This window comes from Pantherophis guttatus, chromosome 13 (assembly GCF_059756535.1).
Source record: "Pantherophis guttatus breed Tessera chromosome 13, ASM5975653v1, whole genome shotgun sequence".
Lineage (NCBI taxonomy): Eukaryota > Metazoa > Chordata > Lepidosauria > Squamata > Colubridae > Pantherophis > Pantherophis guttatus.
In genome coordinates this window covers 14980545-14987792 of record NC_142075.1, presented here as the reverse complement: position 1 = coordinate 14987792, position 7248 = coordinate 14980545, and positions in this window count along the sequence as shown.

The window sequence follows — 7248 nt, the reverse complement described above, 5'->3', positions numbered from 1 at the left end:
TTGACTTAAATGTAAGAACCAGTTCTAGGATGAGTTTCGGGGTGGAATTCCATGCTTAAAAATGTTATTATTTGCTGCTTTTAAAAATTGAGTGTTTTTGGTGCCCGAGGAAGAAAACGCGTGATGCCGCGGTCAGAAAAAAAGCCGCTCTGAAGCAAAAAAATTTTTTTGACTTAAATATAAGAACCAATGCTAGGATGAGTTTCGGGGTGGAATTCCATGCTTAAAAATGTTATTATTTGCTGCTTTTAAAAATTGAGTGTTTTTGGTGCCCGAGGAAGAAAACGCGTGATGCCGCGGTCAGAAAAAAAGCTGCTCAGGAGCAAAAAAATTTTTTTGACTTAAATGTAAGAACCAGTTCTAGGATGAGTTTCGGGGTGGAATTCCATGCTTAAAAATCTTATTATTTGCTGCTTTTAAAAATTGAGTGTTTTTGGTGCCCGAGGAAGAAAACGCATGATGCCGCGGTCAGAAAAAAAGCTGCTCAGGAGCAAAAAAAAATTTTTTGACTTAAATGTAAGAACCAGTTCTAGGATGAGTTTCGGGGTGGAATTCCATGCTTAAAAATGTTATTATTTGCTGCTTTTAAAAATTGAGTGTTTTTGGTGCCCGAGGAAGAAAACGCGTGATGCCGCGGTCAGAAAAAAAGCTGCTCAGGAGTAAAAAAATTTTTTGACTTAAATGTAAGAACCAATGCTACGATGAGTTTCAGGGTGGAATTCCATGCTTAAAAATGTTATTATTTGCTGCTTTTAAAAATTGAGTGTTTTTGGTGCCCAAGGAAGAAAACGCGTGATGCCGCGGTCAGAAAAAAAGCTGCTCAGGAGCAAAAAAATTTTTTTGACTTAAATGTAAGAACCAATGCTAGGATGAGTTTCGGGGTGTCATTCCATGCTTAAAAATGTTATTATTTGCTGCTTTTAAAAATTGAGTGTTTTTGGTGCCCGAGGAAGAAAACGCATGATGCCGCGGTCAGAAAAAAAGCTGCTCAGGAGCAAAAAAAATTTTTTGACTTAAATGTAAGAACGAATGCTAGGATGAGTTTCAGGGTGGAATTCCATGCTTAAAAATCTTATTATTTGCTGCTTTTAAAAATTGAGTGTTTTTGGTGCCCAAGGAAGAAAACGCGTGATGCCGCGGTCAGAAAAAAAGCTGCTCAGGAGCAAAAAAAATTTTTTGACTTAAATGTAAGAACCAATGCTAGGTTGAGTTTCGGGGTGGAATTCCATGCTTAAAAATGTTATTATTTGCTGCTTTTAAAAATTGAGTGTTTTTGGTGCCCGAGGAAGAAAACGCATGATGCCGCGGTCAGAAAAAAAGCTGCTCAGGAGCAAAAAAATTTTTTTGACTTAAATGTAAGAACCAGTTCTAGGATGAGTTTCGGGGTGGAATTCCATGCTTAAAAATCTTATTATTTGCTGCTTTTAAAAATTGAGTGTTTTTGGTGCCCAAGGAAGAAAACGCGTGATGCCGCGGTCAGAAAAAAAGCTGCTCAGGAGCAAAAAAATTTTTTTGACTTAAATGTAAGAACCAATGCTAGGATGAGTTTCGGGGTGTCATTCCATGCTTAAAAATGTTATTATTTGCTGCTTTTAAAAATTGAGTGTTTTTGGTGCCCGAGGAAGAAAACGCATGATGCCGCGGTCAGAAAAAAAGCTGCTCAGGAGCAAAAAAAAATTTTTGACTTAAATGTAAGAACCAGTTCTAGGATGAGTTTCGGGGTGGAATTCCATGCTTAAAAATCTTATTATTTGCTGCTTTTAAAAATTGAGTGTTTTTGGTGCCCAAGGAAGAAAACGCGTGATGCCGCGGTCAGAAAAAAAGCCGCTCTGAAGCAAAAAATTTTTTTTGACTTAAATATAAGAACCAATGCTAGGATGAGTTTCGGGGTGGAATTCCATGCTTAAAAATGTTATTATTTGCTGCTTTTAAAAATTGAGTGTTTTTGGTGCCCGAGGAAGAAAACGCGTGATGCCGCGGTCAGAAAAAAAGCTGCTCAGGAGCAAAAAAATTTTTTTGACTTAAATGTAAGAACCAATGCTAGGATGAGTTTCGGGGTGGAATTCCATGCTTAAAAATGTTATTATTTGCTGCTTTTAAAAATTGAGTGTTTTTGGTGCCCGAGGAAGAAAACGCATGATGCCGCGGTCAGAAAAAAAGCTGCTCAGGAGCAAAAAAATTTTTTTGACTTAAATGTAAGAACCAGTTCTAGGATGAGTTTCGGGGTGGAATTCCATGCTTAAAAATCTTATTATTTGCTGCTTTTAAAAATTGAGTGTTTTTGGTGCCCGAGGAAGAAAACGCATGATGCCGCGGTCAGAAAAAAAGCTGCTCAGGAGCAAAAAAAATTTTTTGACTTAAATGTAAGAACCAGTTCTAGGATGAGTTTCGGGGTGGAATTCCATGCTTAAAAATGTTATTATTTGCTGCTTTTAAAAATTGAGTGTTTTTGGTGCCCGAGGAAGAAAACGCGTGATGCCGCGGTCAGAAAAAAAGCTGCTCAGGATTAAAAAAATTTTTTGACTTAAATGTAAGAACCAATGCTAGGATGAGTTTCAGGGTGGAATTCCATGCTTAAAAATCTTATTATTTGCTGCTTTTAAAAATTGAGTGTTTTTGGTGCCCGAGGAAGAAAACGCATGATGCCGCGGTCAGAAAAAAAGCTGCTCAGGAGCAAAAAAATTTTTTTGACTTAAATGTAAGAACCAGTTCTAGGATGAGTTTCGGGGTGGAATTCCATGCTTAAAAATCTTATTATTTGCTGCTTTTAAAAATTGAGTGTTTTTGGTGCCCGAGGAAGAAAACGCATGATGCCGCGGTCAGAAAAAAAGCTGCTCAGGAGCAAAAAAAAATTTTTTGACTTAAATGTAAGAACCAGTTCTAGGATGAGTTTCGGGGTGGAATTCCATGCTTAAAAATGTTATTATTTGCTGCTTTTAAAAATTGAGTGTTTTTGGTGCCCGAGGAAGAAAACGCGTGATGCCGCGGTCAGAAAAAAAGCTGCTCAGGAGTAAAAAAATTTTTTGACTTAAATGTAAGAACCAATGCTACGATGAGTTTCGGGGTGGAATTCCATGCTTAAAAATGTTATTATTTGCTGCTTTTAAAAATTGAGTGTTTTTGGTGCCCAAGGAAGAAAACGCGTGATGCCGCGGTCAGAAAAAAAGCTGCTCAGGAGCAAAAAAATTTTTTTGACTTAAATGTAAGAACCAATGCTAGGATGAGTTTCGGGGTGTCATTCCATGCTTAAAAATGTTATTATTTGCTGCTTTTAAAAATTGAGTGTTTTTGGTGCCCGAGGAAGAAAACGCATGATGCCGCGGTCAGAAAAAAAGCTGCTCAGGAGCAAAAAAAATTTTTTGACTTAAATGTAAGAACGAATGCTAGGATGAGTTTCAGGGTGGAATTCCATGCTTAAAAATCTTATTATTTGCTGCTTTTAAAAATTGAGTGTTTTTGGTGCCCAAGGAAGAAAACGCGTGATGCCGCGGTCAGAAAAAAAGCTGCTCAGGAGCAAAAAAAATTTTTTGACTTAAATGTAAGAACCAATGCTAGGTTGAGTTTCGGGGTGGAATTCCATGCTTAAAAATGTTATTATTTGCTGCTTTTAAAAATTGAGTGTTTTTGGTGCCCGAGGAAGAAAACGCATGATGCCGCGGTCAGAAAAAAAGCTGCTCAGGAGCAAAAAAATTTTTTTGACTTAAATGTAAGAACCAGTTCTAGGATGAGTTTCGGGGTGGAATTCCATGCTTAAAAATCTTATTATTTGCTGCTTTTAAAAATTGAGTGTTTTTGGTGCCCAAGGAAGAAAACGCGTGATGCCGCGGTCAGAAAAAAAGCTGCTCAGGAGCAAAAAAATTTTTTTGACTTAAATGTAAGAACCAATGCTAGGATGAGTTTCGGGGTGGAATTCCATGCTTAAAAATGTTATTATTTGCTGCTTTTAAAAATTGAGTGTTTTTGGTGCCCGAGGAAGAAAACGCATGATGCCGCGGTCAGAAAAAAAGCTGCTCAGGAGCAAAAAAAAATTTTTGACTTAAATGTAAGAACCAGTTCTAGGATGAGTTTCGGGGTGGAATTCCATGCTTAAAAATCTTATTATTTGCTGCTTTTAAAAATTGAGTGTTTTTGGTGCCCAAGGAAGAAAACGCGTGATGCCGCGGTCAGAAAAAAAGCCGCTCTGAAGCAAAAAAATTTTTTTGACTTAAATATAAGAACCAATGCTAGGATGAGTTTCGGGGTGGAATTCCATGCTTAAAAATGTTATTATTTGCTGCTTTTAAAAATTGAGTGTTTTTGGTGCCCGAGGAAGAAAACGCGTGATGCCGCGGTCAGAAAAAAAGCTGCTCAGGAGCAAAAAAATTTTTTTGACTTAAATGTAAGAACCAATGCTAGGATGAGTTTCGGGGTGGAATTCCATGCTTAAAAATGTTATTATTTGCTGCTTTTAAAAATTGAGTGTTTTTGGTGCCCGAGGAAGAAAACGCATGATGCCGCGGTCAGAAAAAAAGCTGCTCAGGAGCAAAAAAATTTTTTTGACTTAAATGTAAGAACCAGTTCTAGGATGAGTTTCGGGGTGGAATTCCATGCTTAAAAATCTTATTATTTGCTGCTTTTAAAAATTGAGTGTTTTTGGTGCCCGAGGAAGAAAACGCATGATGCCGCGGTCAGAAAAAAAGCTGCTCAGGAGCAAAAAAAATTTTTTGACTTAAATGTAAGAACCAGTTCTAGGATGAGTTTCGGGGTGGAATTCCATGCTTAAAAATGTTATTATTTGCTGCTTTTAAAAATTGAGTGTTTTTGGTGCCCGAGGAAGAAAACGCGTGATGCCGCGGTCAGAAAAAAAGCTGCTCAGGATTAAAAAATTTTTTTGACTTAAATGTAAGAACCAATGCTAGGATGAGTTTCAGGGTGGAATTCCATGCTTAAAAATCTTATTATTTGCTGCTTTTAAAAATTGAGTGTTTTTGGTGCCCAAGGAAGAAAACGCGTGATGCCGCGGTCAGAAAAAAAGCTGCTCAGGAGCAAAAAATTTTCTTTGACTTAAATGTAAGAACCAATGCTAGGATGAGTTTCGGGGTGGAATTCCATGCTTAAAAATGTTATTATTTGCTGCTTTTAAAAATTGAGTGTTTTTGGTGCCCGAGGAAGAAAACGCATGATGCCGCGGTCAGAAAAAAAGCTGCTCAGGAGCAAAAAAATTTTTTTGACTTAAATGTAAGAACCAGTTCTAGGATGAGTTTCGGGGTGGAATTCCATGCTTAAAAATCTTATTATTTGCTGCTTTTAAAAATTGAGTGTTTTTGGTGCCCAAGGAAGAAAACGCGTGATGCCGCGGTCAGAAAAAAAGCTGCTCAGGAGCAAAAAAAATTTTTTGACTTAAATGTAAGAACCAATGCTAGGATGAGTTTCGGGGTGTCATTCCATGCTTAAAAATGTTATTATTTGCTGCTTTTAAAAATTGAGTGTTTTTGGTGCCCGAGGAAGAAAACGCATGATGCCGCGGTCAGAAAAAAAGCTGCTCAGGAGCAAAAAAAAATTTTTGACTTAAATGTAAGAACCAGTTCTAGGATGAGTTTCGGGGTGGAATTCCATGCTTAAAAATCTTATTATTTGCTGCTTTTAAAAATTGAGTGTTTTTGGTGCCCAAGGAAGAAAACGCGTGATGCCGCGGTCAGAAAAAAAGCCGCTCTGAAGCAAAAAAATTTTTTTGACTTAAATATAAGAACCAATGCTAGGATGAGTTTCGGGGTGGAATTCCATGCTTAAAAATGTTATTATTTGCTGCTTTTAAAAATTGAGTGTTTTTGGTGCCCGAGGAAGAAAACGCATGATGCCGCGGTCAGAAAAAAAGCTGCTCAGGAGCAAAAAAAAATTTTTGACTTAAATGTAAGAACCAGTTCTAGGATGAGTTTCGGGGTGGAATTCCATGCTTAAAAATCTTATTATTTGCTGCTTTTAAAAATTGAGTGTTTTTGGTGCCCAAGGAAGAAAACGCGTGATGCCGCGGTCAGAAAAAAAGCCGCTCTGAAGCAAAAAAATTTTTTTGACTTAAATATAAGAACCAATGCTAGGATGAGTTTCGGGGTGGAATTCCATGCTTAAAAATGTTATTATTTGCTGCTTTTAAAAATTGAGTGTTTTTGGTGCCCGAGGAAGAAAACGCGTGATGCCGCGGTCAGAAAAAAAGCTGCTCAGGAGCAAAAAAATTTTTTTGACTTAAATGTAAGAACCAATGCTAGGATGAGTTTCGGGGTGGAATTCCATGCTTAAAAATGTTATTATTTGCTGCTTTTAAAAATTGAGTGTTTTTGGTGCCCGAGGAAGAAAACGCATGATGCCGCGGTCAGAAAAAAAGCTGCTCAGGAGCAAAAAAAATTTTTTGACTTAAATGTAAAAACCAGTTCTAGGATGAGTTTCGGGGTGGAATTCCATGCTTAAAAATCTTATTATTTGCTGCTTTTAAAAATTGAGTGTTTTTGGTGCCCAAGGAAGAAAACGCGTGATGCCGCGGTCAGAAAAAAAGCTGCTCAGGAGCAAAAAAAATTTTTTGACTTAAATGTAAGAACCAATGCTAGGATGAGTTTCGGGGTGTCATTCCATGCTTAAAAATGTTATTATTTGCTGCTTTTAAAAATTGAGTGTTTTTGGTGCCCGAGGAAGAAAACGCGTGATGCCGCAGTCAGAAAAAAAGCTGCTCAGGAGCAAAAAAAAATTTTTGACTTAAATGTAAGAACCAGTTCTAGGATGAGTTTCGGGGTGGAATTCCACGCTTAAAAATCTTATTATTTGCTGCTTTTAAAAATTGAGTGTTTTTGGTGCCCAAGGAAGAAAACGCGTGATGCCGCGGTCAGAAAAAAAGCCGCTCTGGAGCAAAAAAAATTTTTTGACTTAAATGTAAGAACCAATGCTAGGATGAGTTTCGGGGTGGAATTCCATGCTTAAAAATGTTATTATTTGCTGCTTTTAAAAATTGAGTGTTTTTGGTGCCCGAGGAAGAAAACGCATGATGCCGCGGTCAGAAAAAAAGCTGCTCAGGAGCAAAAAAATTTTTTTGACTTAAATGTAAGAACCAGTTCTAGGATGAGTTTCGGGGTGGAATTCCATGCTTAAAAATGTTATTATTTGCTGCTTTTAAAAATTGAGTGTTTTTGGTGCCCGAGGAAGAAAACGCGTGATGCCGCGGTCAGAAAAAAAGCTGCTCAGGAGCAAAAAATTTTTTTTGACTTAAATGTAAGAACCAATGCT